Source organism: Pelodiscus sinensis, chromosome 19 (genome assembly GCF_052426305.1).
Source record: "Pelodiscus sinensis isolate ZL-2025 chromosome 19, ASM5242630v1, whole genome shotgun sequence".
In the NCBI taxonomy this organism is placed as follows: Eukaryota; Metazoa; Chordata; order Testudines; family Trionychidae; genus Pelodiscus; species Pelodiscus sinensis.
Genome location: NC_143070.1, coordinates 32,868,121 through 32,891,425, shown reverse-complemented (window position 1 = coordinate 32,891,425; position 23,305 = coordinate 32,868,121). Strand labels below are relative to the sequence as shown.

Genomic DNA, 23,305 nt, shown 5'->3' with positions numbered 1-23,305 from the left:
GGCAGGGCCCCGCCTCACCCTCTGCTCACCCCCCCCCCGCCAGGGCCTCCACCCCTCAGCCAGACCCCCCCCGCACCCCTCATGGCAGGGCCCCGCCTCACCCTCTGCTCACCCCCCCCGCCAGGGCCTCCACCCCTCAGCCACCCCCCCCCCCCCCCCGCACCCCTCATGGCAGGGCCCCTCTCCACCCTCTGCTCACCCCCCCGCCAGACCCCGCCAGGGCCTCCACCCCTCAGCCAGACCCCCCCCGCACCCCTCATGGCAGGGCCCCGCCTCACCCTCTGCTCACCCCCCCGCCAGGGCCTCCACCCCTCAGCCAGACCCCCCCCCCCGCACCCCTCATGGCAGGGCCCTGCCTCACCCTCTGCTCACCCCCCCCGCCAGGGCCTCCACCCCTCAGCCAGACCCCCCCCCCCACCCCTCATGGCAGGGCCCCGCCTCACCCTCTGCTCACCCCCCCCCCCCGCCAGGGCCTCCACCCCTCAGCCAGACCCCCCCCCCCCCCGCACCCCTCATGGCAGGGCCCCGCCTCACCCTCTGCTCACCCCCCCCGCCAGGGCCTCCACCCCTCAGCCAGACCCCCCCCCCCCCACCCCTTATGGCAGGGCCCCGCCTCACCCTCTGCTCCCCCCCCCGCCAGGGCCTCCACCCCTCAGCCAGACCCCCCCCCCACCCCTCATGGCAGGGCCCCGCCTCACCCTCTGCTCACCCCCCCCCGCCAGGGCCTCCACCCCTCAGCCAGACCCCCCCCGCACCCCTCATGGCAGGGCCCCGCCTCACCCTCTGCTCACCCCCCCGCCAGGGCCTCCACCCCCAGCCAGACCCCCCCCGCACCCCTCATGGCAGGGCCCCGCCTCACCCTCTGCTCACCCCCCCCCGCCAGGGCCTCCGCCCTCAGCCAGACCCCCCCCCCCGCACCCTCGCGGCAGGGGCCCCGCCTCACCCTCTGCTCACCCCGCCAGGGCCTCCACCCCTCAGCCCAGACCCCCCCCCCCGCACCCCTCATGGCAGGGCCCCGCCTCACCCTCTGCTCACCCCGCCCCGCCAGGGCCTCCACCCCTCAGCCAGACCCCCCCCCGCACCCCTCATGGCAGGGCCCCGCCTCACCCTCTGCTCACCCCCCCCCCCCGCCAGGGCCTCCAGCCCTCAGCCCACACCCCGCACCCCTCATGGCAGGGCCCCGCCTCACCCTCTGCTCACCCCCCCCCCCCCCGCCAGGGCCTCCACCCCTCAGCCAGACCCCCCCCCCCCGCACCCCTCATGGCAGGGCCCCGCCTCACCCTCTGCTCCCCCCCCCCGCCAGGGCCTCCACCCCTCAGGCAGACCCCCCTGCACCCCTCATGGCAGGGCCCTGCCTCACCCTCTGCTCACCCCCCCCCGCCAGGGCCTCCACCCCTCAGCCAGACCCCCCCCGCACCCCTCATGGCAGGGCCCCGCCTCACCCTCTGCTCACCCCCCCCGCCAGGGCCTCCACCCCTCAGCCAGACCCCCCCCGCACCCCTCATGGCAGGGCCCCGCCTCACCCTCTGCTCACCCCCCCCCCGCCAGGGCCTCCACCCCTCAGCCAGACCCCCCCCGCACCCCTCATGGCAGGGCCCCGCCTCACCCTCTGCTCACCCCCCCCCCCCCCAGGGCCTCCACCCCTCAGCCAGACCCCCCCCCCGCACCCCTCATGGCAGGGCCCTGCCTCACCCTCTGCTCACCCCCCCCCCGCCAGGGCCTGCACCCCTCAGCCAGACCCCCCCTGCCCCTCATGGCAGGGCCCCGCCTCACCCTCTGCTCACCCCCCCCGCCAGGGCCTCCACCCCTCAGCCAGACCCCCCCCCGCACCCCTCATGGCAGGGCCCCGCCTCACCCTCTGCTGCCCCCCCCGCCAGGGCCTCCACCCCTCAGCCCAGCCCCCCGCCGCACCCCTCATGGCAGGGCCCTGCCTCACCCTCTGCTCACCCCCCCCCGCCAGGGCCTCCACCCCTCAGCCAGACCCCCCCCCGCACCCCTCATGGCAGGGCCCCGCCTCACCCTCTGCTCACCCCCCCCCGCCAGGGCCTCCACCCCTCAGCCAGGCCCCCCCCCACCCCTCATGGCAGGGCCCCGCCTCACCCTCTGCTCACCCCCCCCGCCAGGGCCTCCACCCCTCAGCCAGACCCCCCCCGCACCCCTCATGGCAGGGCCCTGCCTCACCCTCTGCTCACCCCCCCCCGCCGGGCCTGCACCCTCAGCCAGACCCCCCGCACCCCTCATGGCAGGGCCCTGCCTCTCCCTCTGCTCACCCCCCCCCGCCAGGGCCCTGCACCCTCAGCCAGACCCCCCTGCACCCCTCATGGCAGGGCCCTGCCTCACCCTCTGCTCACCCCCCCCCCCCCGCCCCGGGGCCCTCCCCCTCTGGCCAGACCCCCCCCCCCCCCCCGCACCCCTCATGGCAGGGCCCCGCCTCACCCTCTGCTCACCCCCCCGCCCGCCAGGGCCTCCACCCCTCAGCCAGACCCCCCCCCCCGCACCCCTCATGGCAGGGCCCCGCCTCACCCTCTGCTCACCCCCCCCCCGCCAGGGCCTCCACCCCTCAGCCAGGTACCCCCCGCACCCCTCATGGCAGGGCCCCGCCTCACCCTCTGCTCACCCCCCCCGCCCGGGGCCTCCACACCTCAGCCAGACCCCCCCCGCACCCCTCATGGCAGGGCCCCCCCCCCCACCCCTCTGCTCACCCCCCCCCGCCAGGGCCTCCACCCCTCAGCCAGACCCCCCCCCGCACCCCTCATGGCAGGGCCCCGCCTCACCCTCTGCTCACCCCCCCCGCCAGGGCCTCCACCCCTCAGCCAGACCCCCCCCGCACCCCTCATGGCAGGGCCCCGCCTCACCCTCTGCTCACCCCCCCGCCAGGGCCTCCACCCCTCAGCCGGACCCCCCCGCACCCCTCATGGCAGGGCCCCGCCTCACCCTCTGCTCACCCCCCCGCCAGGGCCTCCACCCCTCAGCCAGACCCCCCCCCCCCCGCACCCCTCATGGCAGGGCCCCGCCTCACCCTCTGCTCACCCCCCCCCCGCCAGGGCCTCCACCCCTCAGCCAGACCCCCTGCACCCCTCATGGCAGGGCCCCGCCTCACCCTCTGCTCTCCCCCCCCCCGCCAGGGCCTCCACCCCTCAGGCAGACCCCCCGCACCCCTCATGGCAGGGCCCCGCCTCACCCTCTGCTCACCCCCCCCCCCACCCCTCAGCCAGACCCCCCCCCCTGCACCCCTCATGGCAGGGCCCTGCCTCACCCTCTGCTCACCCCCCCCCCGCCAGGGCCTCCACCCCTCAGCCAGACCCCCCCCCGCACCCCTCATGGCAGGGCCCCGCCTCACCCTCTGCTCACCCCCCCCCCCCGCCAGGGCCTCCACCCCTCAGCCAGACCCCCCCCCCTGCACCCCTCATGGCAGGGCCCTGCCTCACCCTCTGCTCACCCCCCCCCCCCGCCAGGGCCTCCACCCCTCAGCCAGACCCCCTCCCCTGCACCCCTCATGGCAGGGCCCTGCCTCACCCTCTGCTCACCCCCCCCCCCCGCCAGGGCCTCCACCCCTCAGCCAGACCCCCCCCCGCACCCCTCATGGCAGGGCCCCGCCTCACCCTCTGCTCACCCCCCCCCCCCGCCAGGGCCTCCACCCCTCAGCCAGACCCCCCCCCGCACCCCTCATGGCAGGGCCCTGCCTCAGCCTCTGCTCACCCCCCCCCGCCAGGGCCTCCACCCCTCAGCCAGACCCCCCCCCCTGCACCCCTCATGGCAGGGCCCCGCCTCACCCTCTGCTCACCCCCCCCGCCAGGGCCACCACCCCTCAGCCAGACCCCCCCCTGCACCCCTCATGGCAGGGCCCCGCCTCACCCTCTGCTCACCCCCCCCCCGCCAGGGCCTCCACCCCTCAGCCAGACCCCCCCCCCTGCACCCCTCATGGCAGGACCCCGCCTCACCCTCTGCTCACCCCCCCCCGCCAGGGCCTCCACCCCTCAGCCAGACCCCCCCCCCCCCGCACCCCTCATGGCAGGGCCCTGCCTCACCCTCTGCTCACCCCCCCCCCGCCAGGGCCTCCACCCCTCAGCCAGACACCCCCCCCCGCACCCCTCATGGCAGGGCCCCGCCTCACCCTCTGCTCACCCCCCCCCCGCCAGGGCCTCCACCCCTCAGCCAGACACCCCCCCCCGCACCCTTCATGGCAGGGCCCCGCCTCACCCTCTGCTCACCCCCCCCCCGCCAGGGCCTCCACCCCTCAGCCAGACCCCCCCCCCTGCACCCCTCATGGCAGGGCCCCGCCTCACCCTCTGCTCACCCCCCCCCGCCAGGGCCTCCACCCCTCAGCCAGACCCCCCCCTGCACCCCTCATGGCAGGGCCCCGCCTCACCCTCTGCTCACCCCCCCCCGCCAGGGCCTCCACCCCTCAGCCAGACCCCCCCCCCCGCACCCCTCATGGCAGGGCCCCGCCTCACCCTCTGCTCACACCCCCCGCCAGGGCCTGCACCCTCAGCCAGACCCCCCCCCCGCACCCCTTATGGCAGGGCCCTGCCTCACCCTCTGCTCACCCCCCCCCCGCCAGGGCCTCCACCCCTCAGCCAGACCCCCCCCCTGCACCCCTCATGGCAGGGCCCCGCCTCACCCTCTGCTCACCCCCCCCGCCAGGGCCTCCACCCCTCAGCCAGACCCCCCCCTGCACCCCTCATGGCAGGGCCCCGCCTCACCCTCTGCTCACCCCCCCCGCCAGGGCCTCCACCCCTCAGCCAGACCCCCCCCCCCGCACCCCTCATGGCAGGGCCCCGCCTCACCCTCTGCTCACCCCCCCCCGCCAGGGCCTCCACCCCTCAGCCAGACCCCCCCCCGCACCCCTTATGGCAGGGCCCTGCCTCACCCTCTGCTCACCCCCCCCCCGCCAGGGCCTCCACCCCTCAGCCAGACCCCCCCCCCCCCGCACCCCTCATGGCAGGGCCCTGCCTCACCCTCTGCTCACCCCCCCCGCCAGGGCCTCCACCCCTCAGCCAGACCCCCCCCCCCGCACCCCTCATGGCAGGGCCCCGCCTCACCCTCTGCTCACCCCCCCCCCGCCAGGGCCTCCAGCCCTCAGCCAGACCCCCCCCCGCACCCCTCATGGCAGGGCCCCGCCTCACCCTCTGCTCACCCCCCCCCGCCAGGGCCTCCACCCCTCAGCCAGACCCCCCCCCCCCGCACCCCTCATGGCAGGGCCCCGCCTCACCCTCTGCTCACCCCCCCCCGCCAGGGCCTCCACCCCTCAGCCAGACCCCCCCCCCGCACCCCTCATGGCAGGGCCCCGCCTCACCCTCTGCTCACCCCCCCCCGCCAGGGCCTCCACCCCTCAGCCAGACCCCCCCCCCGCACCCCTCATGGCAGGGCCCCGCCTCACCCTCTGCTCACCCCCCCCCCCCGCCAGGGCCTCCACCCCTCAGCCCCCCCCCCCCCCGCACCCCTCATGGCAGGGCCCCGCCTCACCCTCTGCTCACCCCCCCCCCGCCAGGGCCTCCACCCCTCAGCCAGACCCCACCCCCGCACCCCTCATGGCAGGGCCCCGCCTCACCCTCTGCTCACCCCCCCCCCCGGCCAGGGCCTCCACCCCTCAGCCAGACCCCCCCCCCCCGCACCCCTCATGGCAGGGCCCCGCCTCACCCTCTGCTCACACCCCCCCCGCCAGGGCCTGCACCCCTCAGCCAGACCCCCCCCCCCGCACCCCTTATGGCAGGGCCCTGCCTCACCCTCTGCTCACCCCCCCCGCCAGGGCCTCCACCCCTCAGCCAGACCCCCCCCTGCACCCCTCATGGCAGGGCCCCGCCTCACCCTCTGCTCACCCCCCCCCGCCAGGGCCTCCACCCCTCAGCCAGACCCCCCCCCCCCGCACCCCTCATGGCAGGGCCCCGCCTCACCCTCTGCTCACCCCCCCCCGCCAGGGCCTCCACCCCTCAGCCAGACCCCCCCCCCGCACCCCTTATGGCAGGGCCCTGCCTCACCCTCTGCTCACCCCCCCCGCCAGGGCCTCCACCCCTCAGCCAGACCCCCCCCCCCCGCACCCCTCATGGCAGGGCCCTGCCTCAACCTCTGCTCACCCCCCCCCGCCAGGGCCTCCACCCCTCAGCCAGACCCCCCCCCCCGCACCCCTCATGGCAGGGCCCCTCCTCACCCTCTGCTCACCCCCCCCCCCCGCCAGGGCCTCCACCCCTCAGCCAGACCCCCCCCCCCCCCGCACCCCTCATGGCAGGGCCCCGCCTCACCCTCTGCTCACCCCCCCCCGCCAGGGCCTCCACCCCTCAGCCAGACCCCCCCCCCCCCCGCACCCCTCATGGCAGGGCCCCGCCTCACCCTCTGCTCACCCCCCCCCCCCCCGCCAGGGCCTCCAGCCCTCAGCCAGACCCCCCCCCCGCACCCCTCATGGCAGGGCCCCGCCTCACCCTCTGCTCACCCCCCCCCCGCCAGGGCCTGCACCCTCAGCCAGACCCCCCCCCCCGCACCCCTCATGGCAGGGCCCCGCCTCACCCTCTGCTCACCCCCCCCCCCCGCCAGGGCCTCCACCCCTCAGCCAGACCCCCCCCCCCGCACCCTTCATGGCAGGGCCCCGCCTCACCCTCTGCTCACCCCCCCCCCCGCCAGGGCCTCCACCCCTCAGCCAGACCCCCCCCCCCCGCACCCCTCATGGCAGGGCCCCGCCTCACCCTCTGCTCACCCCCCCCCCGCCAGGGCCTCCACCCCTCAGCCAGACCCCCCCCCCCGCACCCCTCATGGCAGGGCCCTGCCTCACCCTCTGCTCACCCCCCCCCCCGCCAGGGCCTCCATCCCTCAGCCAGACCCCCCCCCCCCCGCACCCCTCATGGCAGGGCCCCGCCTCACCCTCTGCTCACCCCCCCCCCCGCCAGGGCCACCACCCCTCAGGCAGACCCCCCCCCCCGCACCCCTCATGGCAGGGCCCCGCCTCACCCTCTGCTCACCCCCCCCCCCGCCAGGGCCTCCATCCCTCAGCCAGACCCCCCCCCCCCCGCACCCCTCATGGCAGGGCCCTGCCTCACCTCTGCTCACCCCCCCCCCCCGCCAGGGCCTCCACCCCTCAGGCAGACCCCCCCCCCCCCCGCACCCCTCATGGCAGGGCCCCGCCTCACCCTCTGCTCACCCCCCCCCCCCCGCCAGGGCCTCCACCCCTCAGGCAGACCCCCCCCCCGCACCCCTCATGGCAAGGCCCCGCCTCACCCTCTGCTCACCCCCCCCCCCCCGCCAGGGCCTCCACCCCTCAGCCAGACCCCCCCCCCCGCACCCCTCATGGCAGGGCCCTGCCTCACCCTCTGCTCACCCCCCCCCCGCCAGGGCCTCCACCCCTCAGGCAGACCCCCCCCCTGCACCCCTCATGGCAGGGCCCCGCCTCACCCTCTGCTCACCCCCCCCGCCAGGGCCTCCACCCCTCAGCCAGACCCCCCCCCCCGCACCCCTCATGGCAGGGCCCCGCCTCACCCTCTGCTCACCCCCCCCCCCCCGCCAGGGCCTCCATCCCTCAGCCAGACCCCCCCCCCCCGCACCCCTCATGGCAGGGCCCTGCCTCACCCTCTGCTCACCCCCCCCCCGCCAGGGCCTCCACCCGTCAGGCAGACCCCCCCCCCCGCACCCCTCATGGCAGGGCCCCGCCTCACCCTCTGCTCACCCCCCCCCCCCCGCCAGGGCCTCCACCCCTCAGGCAGACCCCCCCCCGCACCCCTCATGGCAGGGCCCCGCCTCACCCTCTGCTCACCCCCCCCCCCCCGCCAGGGCCTCCACCCCTCAGCCAGACCCCCCCCCCCGCACCCCTCATGGCAGGGCCCTGCCTCACCCTCTGCTCACCCCCCCCCCGCCAGGGCCTCCACCCCTCAGGCAGACCCCCCCCCTGCACCCCTCATGGCAGGGCCCCGCCTCACCCTCTGCTCACCCCCCCCGCCAGGGCCTCCACCCCTCAGCCAGACCCCCCCCCCGCACCCCTCATGGCAGGGCCCCGCCTCACCCTCTGCTCACCCCCCCCGCCAGGGCCTCCACCCCTCAGCCAGACCCCCCCCCCCCCGCACCCCTCATGGCAGGGCCCCGCCTCACCCTCTGCTCACCCCCCCCCCCGCCAGGGCCTCCAGCCCTCAGCCAGACCCCCCCCCCCACCCCTCATGGCAGGGCCCCGCCTCACCCTCTGCTCACCCCCCCCCCCGCCAGGGCCTCCACCCCTCAGCCAGACCCCCCCCCCCCGCACCCCTCATGGCAGGGCCCCGCCTCACCCTCTGCTCACCCCCCCCCCGCCAGGGCCTCCACCCCTCAGCCAGACCCCCCCCCCCGCACCCCTCATGGCAGGGCCCCGCCTCACCCTCTGCTCACCCCCCCCCGCCAGGGCCTCCACCCCTCAGCCAGACCCCACCCCCGCACCCCTCATGGCAGGGCCCCGCCTCACCCTCTGCTCACCCCCCCCCCCCGGCCAGGGCCTCCACCCCTCAGCCAGACCCCCCCCCCCCGCACCCCTCATGGCAGGGCCCCGCCTCACCCTCTGCTCACCCCCCCCCCCCCAGGGCCTGCACCCCTCAGCCAGACCCCCCCCTGCACCCCTCATGGCAGGGCCCCGCCTCACCCTCTGCTCACCCCCCCCCGCCAGGGCCTCCACCCCTCAGCCAGACCCCCCCCCCCCGCACCCCTCATGGCAGGGCCCCGCCTCACCCTCTGCTCACACCCCCCCCGCCAGGGCCTGCACCCCTCAGCCAGACCCCCCCCCCGCACCCCTTATGGCAGGGCCCTGCCTCACCCTCTGCTCACCCCCCCCGCCAGGGCCTCCACCCCTCAGCCAGACCCCCCCCTGCACCCCTCATGGCAGGGCCCCGCCTCACCCTCTGCTCACCCCCCCCCGCCAGGGCCTCCACCCCTCAGCCAGACCCCCCCCCCCGCACCCCTCATGGCAGGGCCCCGCCTCACCCTCTGCTCACCCCCCCCGCCAGGGCCTCCACCCCTCAGCCAGACCCCCCCCCCGCACCCCTTATGGCAGGGCCCTGCCTCACCCTCTGCTCACCCCCCCCCGCCAGGGCCTCCACCCCTCAGCCAGACCCCCCCCCCCCGCACCCCTCATGGCAGGGCCCTGCCTCACCCTCTGCTCACCCCCCCCGCCAGGGCCTCCACCCCTCAGCCAGACCCCCCCCCCCGCACCCCTCATGGCAGGGCCCCGCCTCACCCTCTGCTCACCCCCCCCGCCAGGGCCTCCACCCCTCAGCCAGACCCCCCCCCCCGCACCCCTCATGGCAGGGCCCCGCCTCACCCTCTGCTCACCCCCCCCCCGCCAGGGCCTCCAGCCCTCAGCCAGACCCCCCCCCCCGCACCCCTCATGGCAGGGCCCCTCCTCACCCTCTGCTCACCCCCCCCCCGCCAGGGCCTCCACCCCTCAGCCAGACCCCACCCCCCGCACCCCTCATGGCAGGGCCCCGCCTCACCCTCTGCTCACCCCCCCCCCGCCAGGGCCTCCACCCCTCAGCCAGACCCCCCCCCCCACCGCACCCCTCATGGCAGGGCCCCGCCTCACCCTCTGCTCACCCCCCCCCCGCCAGGGCCTCCAGCCCTCAGCCAGACCCCCCCCCCGCACCCCTCATGGCAGGGCCCCGCCTCACCCTCTGCTCACCCCCCCCCCGCCAGGGCCTGCACCCCTCAGCCAGACCCCCCCCCCCGCACCCCTCATGGCAGGGCCCCGCCTCACCCTCTGCTCACCCCCCCCCCCGCCAGGGCCTCCACCCCTCAGCCAGACCCCCCCCCCCCGCACCCTTCATGGCAGGGCCCCGCCTCACCCTCTGCTCACCCCCCCCCCCGCCAGGGCCTCCACCCCTCAGCCAGACCCCCCCCCCCGCACCCCTCATGGCAGGGCCCCGCCTCACCCTCTGCTCACCCCCCCCCCCGCCAGGGCCTCCACCCCTCAGCCAGACCCCCCCCCCCGCACCCCTCATGGCAGGGCCCTGCCTCACCCTCTGCTCACCCCCCCCCCCCCAGGGCCTCCATCCCTCAGCCAGACCCCCCCCCCCCGCACCCCTCATGGCAGGGCCCCGCCTCACCCTCTGCTCACCCCCCCCCCCCGCCAGGGCCACCACCCCTCAGGCAGACCCCCCCCCCCACCCCTCATGGCAGGGCCCCGCCTCACCCTCTGCTCACCCCCCCCCCCGCCAGGGCCTCCATCCCTCAGCCAGACCCCCCCCCCCCGCACCCCTCATGGCAGGGCCCTGCCTCACCCCCTGCTCACCCCCCCCCCCCGCCAGGGCCTCCACCCCTCAGGCAGACCCCCCCCCCGCACCCCTCATGGCAGGGCCCCGCCTCACCCTCTGCTCACCCCCCCCCCCCGCCAGGGCCTCCACCCCTCAGGCAGACCCCCCCCCCCGCACCCCTCATGGCAGGGCCCCGCCTCACCCTCTGCTCACCCCCCCCCCCCGCCAGGGCCTCCACCCCTCAGCCAGACCCCCCCCCCCCCACCCCTCATGGCAGGGCCCTGCCTCACCCTCTGCTCACCCCCCCCCCCGCCAGGGCCTCCACCCCTCAGGCAGACCCCCCCCCCTGCACCCCTCATGGCAGGGCCCCGCCTCACCCTCTGCTCACCCCCCCCCCCGCCAGGGCCTCCACCCCTCAGCCAGACCCCCCCCCCCGCACCCCTCATGGCAGGGCCCCGCCTCACCCTCTGCTCACCCCCCCCCCCCGCCAGGGCCTCCATCCCTCAGCCAGACCCCCCCCCGCACCCCTCATGGCGGGGCCCCGCCTCACCCTCTGCTCACCCCCCCCCCCCCGCCAGGGCCTCCACCCCTCAGCCAGACCCCCCCCCCCGCACCCCTCATGGCAGGGCCCTGCCTCACCCTCTGCTCACCCCCCCTCCGCCAGGGCCTCCACCCCTCAGCCAGACCCCCCCCCCGCACCCCTCATGGCAGGGCCCTGCCTCACCCTCTGCTCACCCCCCCCCCCCGCCAGGGCCTCCACCCCTCAGCCAGACCCCCCCCCCGCACCCCCTCATGGCAGGGCCCCGCCTCACCCTCTGCTCACCCCCCCCGCCAGGGCCTCCACCCCTCAGCCAGACCCCCCCCCCCCCACCCCCTCATGGCAGGGCCCCGCCTCACCCTCTGCTCACCCCCCCCCCCCCCGCCAGGGCCTCCACCCCTCAGCCAGACCCCCCCCCCCCCGCACCCCTCATGGCAGGGCCCTGCCTCACCCTCTGCTCACCCCCCCCCCCGCCAGGGCCTCCACCCCTCAGGCAGACCCCCCCCCTGCACCCCTCATGGCAGGGCCCCGCCTCACCCTCTGCTCACCCCCCCCCCGCCAGGGCCTCCACCCCTCAGCCAGACCCCCCCCCCGCACCCCTCATGGCAGGGCCCTGCCTCACCCTCTGCTCACCCCCCCCCCCGCCAGGGCCTCCACCCCTCAGGCAGACCCCCCCCTGCACCCCTCATGGCAGGGCCCCGCCTCACCCTCTGCTCACCCCCCCCCCGCCAGGGCCTCCACCCCTCAGCCAGACCCCCCCCCCCCGCACCCCTCATGGCAGGGCCCCGCCTCACCCTCTGCTCACCCCCCTCCGCCAGGGCCTCCACCCCTCAGCCAGACCCCCCCCCCGCACCCCTCATGGCAGGGCCCCGCCTCACCCTCTGCTCACCCCCCCCCCCGCCAGGGCCTCCACCCCTCAGCCAGACCCCCCCCCCGCACCCCTCATGGCAGGGCCCCGCCTCACCCTCTGCTCACCCCGCCCCCCGCCAGGGCCTCCACCCCTCAGGCAGACCCCCCCCCCGCACCCCTCATGGCAGGGCCCCGCCTCACCCTCTGCTCACCCCCCCCCCCCGCCAGGGCCTCCACCCCTCAGCCAGACCCCCCCCCCCGCACCCCTCATGGCAGGGCCCCGCCTCACCCTCTGCTCACCCCCCCCCCCCGCCAGGGCCTCCACCCCTCAGCCAGACCCCCCCCCCGCACCCCTCATGGCAGGGCCCTGCCTCACCCTCTGCTCACCCCCCCCCCCGCCAGGGCCTCCACCCCTCAGGCAGACCCCCCCCCTGCACCCCTCATGGCAGGGCCCCGCCTCACCCTCTGCTCACCCCCCCCCCGCCAGGGCCTCCAACCCTCAGCCAGACCCCCCCCCCCGCACCCCTCATGGCAGGGCCCCGCCTCACCCTCTGCTCACCCCCCCCGCCAGGGCCTCCACCCCTCAGCCAGACCCCCCCCCCCGCACCCCTCATGGCAGGGCCCCGCCTCACCCTCTGCTCACACCCCCCCCGCCAGGGCCTCCACCCCTCAGCCAGACCCCCCCCGCACCCCTCATGGCAGGGCCCCGCCTCACCCTCTGCTCACCCCCCCCCCCCGCCAGGGCCTCCACCCCTCAGCCAGACCCCCCCCCCGCACCCCTCATGGCAGGGCCCTGCCTCACCCTCTGCTCACCCCCCCCCCCGCCAGGGCCTCCACCCCTCAGGCAGACCCCCCCCCTGCACCCCTCATGGCAGGGCCCCGCCTCACCCTCTGCTCACCCCCCCCCGCCAGGGCCTCCACCCCTCAGCCAGACCCCCCCCCCCGCACCCCTCATGGCAGGGCCCCGCCTCACCCTCTGCTCACCCCCCCCCCCCGCCAGGGCCTCCATCCCTCAGCCAGACCCCCCCCCCGCACCCCTCATGGCAGGGCCCCGCCTCACCCTCTGCTCACCCCCCCCCCCGCCAGGGCCTCCACCCCTCAGCCAGACCCCCCCCCCCGCACCCCTCATGGCAGGGCCCTGCCTCACCCTCTGCTCACCCCCCCTCCGCCAGGGCCTCCACCCCTCAGCCAGACCCCCCCCCCCGCACCCCTCATGGCAGGGCCCTGCCTCACCCTCTGCTCACCCCCCCCCCCGCCAGGGCCTCCACCCCTCAGCCAGACCCCCCCCCCGCACCCCTCATGGCAGGGCCCCGCCTCACCCTCTGCTCACCCCCCCCCCGCCAGGGCCTCCACCCCTCAGCCAGACCCCCCCCCCCGCACCCCTCATGGCAGGGCCCCGCCTCACCCTCTGCTCACCCCCCCCCCCCCCGCCAGGGCCTCCACCCCTCAGCCAGACCCCCCCCCCGCACCCCTCATGGCAGGGCCCTGCCTCACCCTCTGCTCACCCCCCCCCCCGCCAGGGCCTCCACCCCTCAGGCAGACCCCCCCCCTGCACCCCTCATGGCAGGGCCCCGCCTCACCCTCTGCTCACCCCCCCCGCCAGGGCCTCCACCCCTCAGCCAGACCCCCCCCCCGCACCCCTCATGGCAGGGCCCTGCCTCACCCTCTGCTCACCCCCCCCCCCGCCAGGGCCTCCACCCCTCAGGCAGACCCCCCCCTGCACCCCTCATGGCAGGGCCCCGCCTCACCCTCTGCTCACCCCCCCCCGCCAGGGCCTCCACCCCTCAGCCAGACCCCCCCCCCCCCACCCCTCATGGCAGGGCCCCGCCTCACCCTCTGCTCACCCCCCCCTCCGCCAGGGCCTCCACCCCTCAGCCAGACCCCCCCCGCACCCCTCATGGCAGGGCCCCGCCTCACCCTCTGCTCACCCCCCCCCCGCCAGGGCCTCCACCCCTCAGCCAGACCCCCCCCCGCACCCCTCATGGCAGGGCCCCGCCTCACCCTCTGCTCACCCCGCCCCCCGCCAGGGCCTCCACCCCTCAGGCAGACCCCCCCCCCGCACCCCTCATGGCAGGGCCCCGCCTCACCCTCTGCTCACCCCCCCCCCCGCCAGGGCCTCCACCCCTCAGCCAGACCCCCCCCCCCGCACCCCTCATGGCAGGGCCCCGCCTCACCCTCTGCTCACCCCCCCCCCCCCGCCAGGGCCTCCACCCCTCAGCCAGACCCCCCCCCCGCACCCCTCATGGCAGGGCCCTGCCTCACCCTCTGCTCACCCCCCCCCCCGCCAGGGCCTCCACCCCTCAGGCAGACCCCCCCCCTGCACCCCTCATGGCAGGGCCCCGCCTCACCCTCTGCTCACCCCCCCCCCGCCAGGGCCTCCAACCCTCAGCCAGACCCCCCCCCCCGCACCCCTCATGGCAGGGCCCCGCCTCACCCTCTGCTCACCCCCCCCCGCCAGGGCCTCCACCCCTCAGCCAGACCCCCCCCCCCGCACCCCTCATGGCAGGGCCCCGCCTCACCCTCTGCTCACACCCCCCCCGCCAGGGCCTCCACCCCTCAGCCAGACCCCGTGCACCCCTCATGGCAGGGCCCCGCCTCACCCTCTGCTCACCCCCCCCCCCGCCAGGGCCTCCACCCCTCAGCCAGACCCCCCCCCCCCGCACCCCTCATGGCAGGGCCCCGCCTCACCCTCTGCTCACACCCCCCCCGCCAGGGCCTCCACCCCTCAGCCAGACCCCCCCCCCCGTGCACCCCTCATGGCAGGGCCCCGCCTCACCCTCTGCTCACCCCCCCCCCCCGCCAGGGCCTCCACCCCTCAGCCAGACCCCCCCCCCGTGCACCCCTCATGGCAGGGCCCCGCCTCACCCTCTGCTCACCCCCACCCCCGGCCAGGGCCTCCACCCCTCAGCCAGACCCCCCCCCCGCACCCCTCATGGCAGGGCCCCGCCTCACCCTCTGCTCACCCCCCCCCCCGCCAGGGCCTCCACCCCTCAGCCAGACCCCCCCCCCCGCACCCCTCATGGCAGGGCCCTGCCTCACCCTCTGCTCACCCCCCCCTCCGCCAGGGCCTCCACCCCTCAGCCAGACCCCCCCCCCCGCACCCCTCATGGCAGGGCCCTGCCTCACCCTCTGCTCACCCCCCCCCCCCCGCCAGGGCCTCCACCCCTCAGCCAGACCCCCCCCCCCCGCACCCCTCATGGCAGGGCCCCGCCTCACCCTCTGCTCACCCCCCCCCCGCCAGGGCCTCCACCCCTCAGCCAGACCCCCCCCCCCCGCACCCCTCATGGCAGGGCCCCGCCTCACCCTCTGCTCACCCCCCCCCCCCCCGCCAGGGCCTCCACCCCTCAGCCAGACCCCCCCCCCGCACCCCTCATGGCAGGGCCCTGCCTCACCCTCTGCTCACCCCCCCCCCCGCCAGGGCCTCCACCCCTCAGGCAGACCCCCCCCCCACCCCTCATGGCAGGGCCCCGCCTCACCCTCTGCTCACCCCCCCCCGCCAGGGCCTCCACCCCTCAGCCAGACCCCCCCCCCGCACCCCTCATGGCAGGGCCCTGCCTCACCCTCTGCTCACCCCCCCCCCGCCAGGGCCTCCACCCCTCAGGCAGACCCCCCCCTGCACCCCTCATGGCAGGGCCCCGCCTCACCCTCTGCTCACCCCCCCCCGCCAGGGCCTCCACCCCTCAGCCAGACCCCCCCCCCCCGCACCCCTCATGGCAGGGCCCCGCCTCACCCTCTGCTCACCCCCCCCCCTCCGCCAGGGCCTCCACCCCTCAGCCAGACCCCCCCCCGCACCCCTCATGGCAGGGCCCCGCCTCACCCTCTGCTCACCCCCCCCCCCCCGCCAGGGCCTCCACCCCTCAGCCAGACCCCCCCCCCGCACCCCTCATGGCAGGGCCCCGCCTCACCCTCTGCTCACCCCGCCCCCCCGCCAGGGCCTCCACCCCTCAGGCAGACCCCCCCCCCCACCCCTCATGGCAGGGCCCCGCCTCACCCTCTGCTCACCCCCCCCCCGCCAGGGCCTCCACCCCTCAGCCAGACCCCCCCCCCCGCACCCCTCATGGCAGGGCCCCGCCTCACCCTCTGCTCACCCCCCCCCCCCCCGCCAGGGCCTCCACCCCTCAGCCAGACCCCCCCCCCGCACCCCTCATGGCAGGGCCCTGCCTCACCCTCTGCTCACCCCCCCCCCCGCCAGGGCCTCCACCCCTCAGGCAGACCCCCCCCCCTGCACCCCTCATGGCAGGGCCCCGCCTCACCCTCTGCTCACCCCCCCCCGCCAGGGCCTCCAACCCTCAGCCAGACCCCCCCCCCCGCACCCCTCATGGCAGGGCCCCGCCTCACCCTCTGCTCACCCCCCCCCGCCAGGGCCTCCACCCCTCAGCCAGACCCCCCCCCCCGCACCCCTCATGGCAGGGCCCCGCCTCACCCTCTGCTCACACCCCCCCCGCCAGGGCCTCCACCCCTCAGCCAGACCCCCCCGTGCACCCCTCATGGCAGGGCCCCGCCTCACCCTCTGCTCACCCCCCCCCCCGCCAGGGCCTCCACCCCTCAGCCAGACCCCCCCCCCCGCACCCCTCATGGCAGGGCCCCGCCTCACCCTCTGCTCACACCCCCCCCGCCAGGGCCTCCACCCCTCAGCCAGACCCCCCCCGTGCACCCCTCATGGCAGGGCCCCGCCTCACCCTCTGCTCACCCCCCCCCCCGCCAGGGCCTCCACCCCTCAGCCAGACCCCCCCCGTGCACCCCTCATGGCAGGGCCCCGCCTCACCCTCTGCTCACCCCCACCCCCGGCCAGGGCCTCCACCCCTCAGCCAGACCCCCCCCCCGCACCCCTCATGGCAGGGCCCCGCCTCACCCTCTGCTCACCCCCCCCCCCCCGCCAGGGCCTCCACCCCTCAGCCAGACCCCCCCCCCGCACCCCTCATGGCAGGGCCCTGCCTCACCCTCTGCTCACCCCCCTCCGCCAGGGCCTCCACCCCTCAGCCAGACCCCCCCCCGCACCCCTCATGGCAGGGCCCTGCCTCACCCTCTGCTCACCCCCCCCCCCGCCAGGGCCTCCACCCCTCAGCCAGACCCCCCCCCGCACCCCTCATGGCAGGGCCCCGCCTCACCCTCTGCTCACCCCCCCCCCCGCCAGGGCCTCCACCCCTCAGCCAGACCCCCCCCCCGCACCCCTCATGGCAGGGCCCCGCCTCACCCTCTGCTCACCCCCCCCCCCCCGCCAGGGCCTCCACCCCTCAGCCAGACCCCCCCCCCCGCACCCCTCATGGCAGGGCCCTGCCTCACCCTCTGCTCACCCCCCCCCCGCCAGGGCCTCCACCCCTCAGGCAGACCCCCCCCCTGCACCCCTCATGGCAGGGCCCCGCCTCACCCTCTGCTCACCCCCCCCCCCGCCAGGGCCTCCACCCCTCAGCCAGACCCCCCCCCCGCACCCCTCATGGCAGGGCCCTGCCTCACCCTCTGCTCACCCCCCCCCCCCGCCAGGGCCTCCACCCCTCAGGCAGACCCCCCCCTGCACCCCTCATGGCAGGGCCCCGCCTCACCCTCTGCTCACCCCCCCCCGCCAGGGCCTCCACCCCTCAGCCAGACCCCCCCCCCCGCACCCCTCATGGCAGGGCCCCGCCTCACCCTCTGCTCACCCCCCCCTCCGCCAGGGCCTCCACCCCTCAGCCAGACCCCCCCCCGCACCCCTCATGGCAGGGCCCCGCCTCACCCTCTGCTCACCCCGCCCCCCCGCCAGGGCCTCCACCCCTCAGGCAGACCCCCCCCCCGCACCCCTCATGGCAGGGCCCCGCCTCACCCTCTGCTCACCCCCCCCCCGCCAGGGCCTCCACCCCTCAGCCAGACCCCCCCCCGCACCCCTCATGGCAGGGCCCCGCCTCACCCTCTGCTCACCCCCCCCCCGCCAGGGCCTCCACCCCTCAGCCAGACCCCCCCCCGCACCCCTCATGGCAGGGCCCCGCCTCACCCTCTGCTCACACCCCCCCCGCCAGGGCCTCCACCCCTCAGGCAGACCCCCCCCCCCCGCACCCCTCATGGCAGGGCCCCGCCTCACCCTCTGCTCACCCCCCCCCCGCCAGGGCCTCCACCCCTCAGCCAGACCCCCCCCCCACCCCTCATGGCAGGGCCCCGCCTCACCCTCTGCTCACCCCCCCCCCCCCCGCCAGGGCCTCCACCCCTCAGCCAGACCCCCCCCCCCCGCACCCCTCATGGCAGGGCCCTGCCTCACCCTCTGCTCACCCCCCCCCCCGCCAGGGCCTCCACCCCTCAGGCAGACCCCCCCCCTGCACCCCTCATGGCAGGGCCCCGCCTCACCCTCTGCTCACCCCCCCCCGCCAGGGCCTCCAACCCTCAGCCAGACCCCCCCCCCCGCACCCCTCATGGCAGGGCCCCGCCTCACCCTCTGCTCACCCCCCCCCCGCCAGGGCCTCCACCCCTCAGCCAGACCCCCCCCCCCGCACCCCTCATGGCAGGGCCCCGCCTCACCCTCTGCTCACACCCCCCCCGCCAGGGCCTCCACCCCTCAGCCAGACCCCCCCCGTGCACCCCTCATGGCAGGGCCCCGCCTCACCCTCTGCTCACCCCCCCCCCGCCAGGGCCTCCACCCCTCAGCCAGACCCCCCCCCCCGCACCCCTCATGGCAGGGCCCCGCCTCACCCTCTGCTCACACCCCCCCCGCCAGGGCCTCCACCCCTCAGCCAGACCCCCCCCCGTGCACCCCTCATGGCAGGGCCCCGCCTCACCCTCTGCTCACCCCCCCCCCGCCAGGGCCTCCACCCCTCAGCCAGACCCCCCCCCCCGTGCACCCCTCATGGCAGGGCCCCGCCTCACCCTCTGCTCACCCCCACCCCCGGCCAGGGCCTCCACCCCTCAGCCAGACCCCCCCCCCGCACCCCTCATGGCAGGGCCCCGCCTCACCCTCTGCTCACCCCCCCCCCCGCCAGGGCCTCCACCCCTCAGCCAGACCCCCCCCCCCGCACCCCTCATGGCAGGGCCCTGCCTCACCCTCTGCTCACCCCCCCCTCCGCCAGGGCCTCCACCCCTCAGCCAGACCCCCCCCCCGCACCCCTCATGGCAGGGCCCTGCCTCACCCTCTGCTCACCCCCCCCCCCGCCAGGGCCTCCACCCCTCAGCCAGACCCCCCCCCCGCACCCCTCATGGCAGGGCCCCGCCTCACCCTCTGCTCACCCCCCCCCCGCCAGGGCCTCCACCCCTCAGCCAGACCCCCCCCCCGCACCCCTCATGGCAGGGCCCCGCCTCACCCTCTGCTCACCCCCCCCCCCCCCCGCCAGGGCCTCCACCCCTCAGCCAGACCCCCCCCCCGCACCCCTCATGGCAGGGCCCTGCCTCACCCTCTGCTCACCCCCCCCCGCCAGGGCCTCCACCCCTCAGGCAGACCCCCCCCCTGCACCCCTCATGGCAGGGCCCCGCCTCACCCTCTGCTCACCCCCCCCCGCCAGGGCCTCCACCCCTCAGCCAGACCCCCCCCCCGCACCCCTCATGGCAGGGCCCTGCCTCACCCTCTGCTCACCCCCCCCCCCGCCAGGGCCTCCACCCCTCAGGCAGACCCCCCCCCTGCACCCCTCATGGCAGGGCCCCGCCTCACCCTCTGCTCACCCCCCCCCGCCAGGGCCTCCACCCCTCAGCCAGACCCCCCCCCCCGCACCCCTCATGGCAGGGCCCCGCCTCACCCTCTGCTCACCCCCCCTCCGCCAGGGCCTCCACCCCTCAGCCAGACCCCCCCCCGCACCCCTCATGGCAGGGCCCCGCCTCACCCTCTGCTCACCCCCCCCCCGCCAGGGCCTCCACCCCTCAGCCAGACCCCCCCCCGCACCCCTCATGGCAGGGCCCCGCCTCACCCTCTGCTCACCCCGCCCCCCGCCAGGGCCTCCACCCCTCAGGCAGACCCCCCCCCCCGCACCCCTCATGGCAGGGCCCCGCCTCACCCTCTGCTCACCCCCCCCCCGCCAGGGCCTCCACCCCTCAGCCAGACCCCCCCCCCCGCACCCCTCATGGCAGGGCCCCGCCTCACCCTCTGCTCACCCCCCCCTCCCCCGCCAGGGCCTCCACCCCTCAGCCAGACCCCCCCCCCCCGCACCCCTCATGGCAGGGCCCTGCCTCACCCTCTGCTCACCCCCCCCCCCGCCAGGGCCTCCACCCCTCAGGCAGACCCCCCCCCCCTGCACCCCTCATGGCAGGGCCCCGCCTCACCCTCTGCTCACCCCGCCCCGCCAGGGCCTCCAACCCTCAGCCAGACCCCCCCCCCCGCACCCCTCATGGCAGGGCCCCGCCTCACCCTCTGCTCACCCCCCCCCGCCAGGGCCTCCACCCCTCAGCCAGACCCCCCCCCCCGCACCCCTCATGGCAGGGCCCCGCCTCACCCTCTGCTCACACCCCCCCCGCCAGGGCCTCCACCCCTCAGCCAGACCCCCCCCCGTGCACCCCTCATGGCAGGGCCCCGCCTCACCCTCTGCTCACCCCCCCCCCCGCCAGGGCCTCCACCCCTCAGCCAGACCCCCCCCCCCGCACCCCTCATGGCAGGGCCCCGCCTCACCCTCTGCTCACACCCCCCCCGCCAGGGCCTCCACCCCTCAGCCAGACCCCCCCCCGTGCACCCCTCATGGCAGGGCCCCGCCTCACCCTCTGCTCACCCCCCCCCCCGCCAGGGCCTCCACCCCTCAGCCAGACACCCCCCCCCGCACCCCTCATGGCAGGGCCCCGCCTCACCCTCTGCTCACCCCCACCCCCGGCCAGGGCCTCCACCCCTCAGCCAGACCCCCCCCCCGCACCCCTCATGGCAGGGCCCCGCCTCACCCTCTGCTCACCCCCCCCGCCAGGGCCTCCACCCCTCAGCCAGACCCCCCCCCCCGCACCCCTCATGGCAGGGCCCCGCCTCACCCTCTGCTCACACCCCCCCCGCCAGGGCCTCCACCCCTCAGCCAGACCCCCCCGTGCACCCCTCATGGCAGGGCCCCGCCTCACCCTCTGCTCACCCCCCCCCCGCCAGGGCCTCCACCCCTCAGCCAGACCCCCCCCCCCGCACCCCTCATGGCAGGGCCCCGCCTCACCCTCTGCTCACCCCCCCCCCCGCCAGGGCCTCCACCCCTCAGCCAGACCCCCCCCCCGTGCACCCCTCATGGCAGGGCCCCGCCTCACCCTCTGCTCACCCCCACCCCCGGCCAGGGCCTCCACCCCTCAGCCAGACCCCCCCCCCCGCACCCCTCATGGCAGGGCCCCGCCTCACCCTCTGCTCACCCCCCCCCCCGCCAGGGCCTCCACCCCTCAGCCAGACCCCCCCCCCCCGCACCCCTCATGGCAGGGCCCTGCCTCACCCTCTGCTCACCCCCCCCTCCGCCAGGGCCTCCACCCCTCAGCCAGACCCCCCCCCCGCACCCCTCATGGCAGGGCCCTGCCTCACCCTCTGCTCACCCCCCCCCCCGCCAGGGCCTCCACCCCTCAGCCAGACCCCCCCCCCGCACCCCTCATGGCAGGGCCCCGCCTCACCCTCTGCTCACCCCCCCCCCCCCCCGCCAGGGCCTCCACCCCTCAGCCAGACCCCCCCCCCGCACCCCTCATGGCAGGGCCCCGCCTCACCCTCTGCTCACCCCCCCCCCCCCCGCCAGGGCCTCCACCCCTCAGCCAGACCCCCCCCCCGCACCCCTCATGGCAGGGCCCTGCCTCACCCTCTGCTCACCCCCCCCCCCGCCAGGGCCTCCACCCCTCAGGCAGACCCCCCCCCTGCACCCCTCATGGCAGGGCCCCGCCTCACCCTCTGCTCACCCCCCCCCGCCAGGGCCTCCACCCCTCAGCCAGACCCCCCCCCCGCACCCCTCATGGCAGGGCCCTGCCTCACCCTCTGCTCACCCCCCCCCCCCGCCAGGGCCTCCACCCCTCAGGCAGACCCCCCCCTGCACCCCTCATGGCAGGGCCCCGCCTCACCCTCTGCTCACCCCCCCCCGCCAGGGCCTCCACCCCTCAGCCAGACCCCCCCCCCCGCACCCCTCATGGCAGGGCCCCGCCTCACCCTCTGCTCACCCCCCCCTCCGCCAGGGCCTCCACCCCTCAGCCAGACCCCCCCCCGCACCCCTCATGGCAGGGCCCCGCCTCACCCTCTGCTCACCCCCCCCCCGCCAGGGCCTCCACCCCTCAGCCAGACCCCCCCCCGCACCCCTCATGGCAGGGCCCCGCCTCACCCTCTGCTCACCCCGCCCCCCGCCAGGGCCTCCACCCCTCAGGCAGACCCCCCCCCCGCACCCCTCATGGCAGGGCCCCGCCTCACCCTCTGCTCACCCCCCCCCCCCCCGCCAGGGCCTCCACCCCTCAGCCAGACCCCCCCCCCCGCACCCCTCATGGCAGGGCCCCGCCTCACCCTCTGCTCACCCCCCCCCCCCCGCCAGGGCCTCCACCCCTCAGCCAGACCCCCCCCCCGCACCCCTCATGGCAGGGCCCTGCCTCACCCTCTGCTCACCCCCCCCCCCGCCAGGGCCTCCACCCCTCAGGCAGACCCCCCCCCTGCACCCCTCATGGCAGGGCCCCGCCTCACCCTCTGCTCACCCCCCCCCCCCGCCAGGGCCTCCAACCCTCAGCCAGACCCCCCCCCCCGCACCCCTCATGGCAGGGCCCTGCCTCACCCTCTGCTCACCCCCCCCCGCCAGGGCCTCCACCCCTCAGCCAGACCCCCCCCCCCGCACCCCTCATGGCAGGGCCCCGCCTCACCCTCTGCTCACACCCCCCCCGCCAGGGCCTCCACCCCTCAGCCAGACCCCCCCCGTGCACCCCTCATGGCAGGGCCCCGCCTCACCCTCTGCTCACCCCCCCCCCCGCCAGGGCCTCCACCCCTCAGCCAGACCCCCCCCCCCGCACCCCTCATGGCAGGGCCCCGCCTCACCCTCTGCTCACCCCGCCCCCCATCCCGGCGGGAGCGTCAGGGAGCGACCGCCCCTCCCCCCGCGCGGCAGTTGGAGCCGTTGTCCGCAAACCGCCCACACGCGCCGCGCGCAGCCAGCCCCGCCCCCCCGGAGCGATTTAACCGCCCGGCCTCAGTCCCGCCCTCGGCTCCTCCGCTCCCCCTCCCTTCCCGGCGCTGCCCGGAAGCGGAAGTAGCGGCGCGGTGAGTAACGGCCCCTCAGAATTCGCCCCTGAGCCTGCAGTCGCGGCTCCTGCCCCCCCGCCCAGTCGCGCGGCGGGGTAGGCGGGGCGGATCCGGCCGCGCGTGCGCAGTGGGTGGGTGGCGGCGCCAGCGCCAGGGCTTGGTCCGCTCCCTCCCCCGCCCCTTTGGAACCGCGCGCGGGCACGTGATCCGGAGGGTGGGGGCATCCGCCTCAGTCGCGGCCACTGCGCCTGCGCCGCCAGGAGCGAACCCTGAGACCAGCTGTTGGGGCTGCTGCAGCCCAGGTGCGTGCGGGGCGGGGGCCACGCGGTGCGTGCAAACCGGGACTGGCCCTGCCCACCCGCCTGGCTCTAGGGCCGGAGAATCCGCGTTCGGCGCATGCGCCCCCCTCCTCCTGCCCCCAGCCCCCCCCGCCCTACAGCCCCCCAGCCCCCCCGCCCTACAGCCCCCCCACCTCCTGCCCCCAGCCCTACAGCCCCCCTCTCCTCCTGCCCCCAGCGCCCCCCGCCCTACAGCCCCCCCACCTCCTGCCCCCCAACTTCACCCCCCAGCACCCCCGCCTTACAGCCCCCCTCTCCTCCTGCCCCCCACCTCACCCCCCAGCGCCCCCCGCCCCACAGC

The 23,305-nt window shown here is 78.2% G+C and overlaps 1 protein-coding gene across 6 annotated transcripts in view; it reads left to right on the top strand.

Annotated features, from left to right (window-relative positions):
• LOC149523085 (uncharacterized) overlaps positions 1–23,305 on the top strand; it is a 175,517-nt gene that overhangs the window by 128,440 nt on the left and 23,772 nt on the right. For 4 of the 6 annotated variants that reach the window (XM_089771277.1, XM_089771276.1, XM_089771275.1 and 1 more), the window contains exon 1: positions 22,469–22,684. The exons of 1 other annotated variant lie outside the window; for it this stretch is intronic. The gene's annotated coding sequence lies outside the window, so the exon portion shown is untranslated. Of the gene's footprint in view, positions 1–22,468; positions 22,685–22,777; positions 22,969–23,305 lie in introns of those variants that run through there. One more of the 6 variants, XM_089771274.1, reaches the window with a different exon arrangement.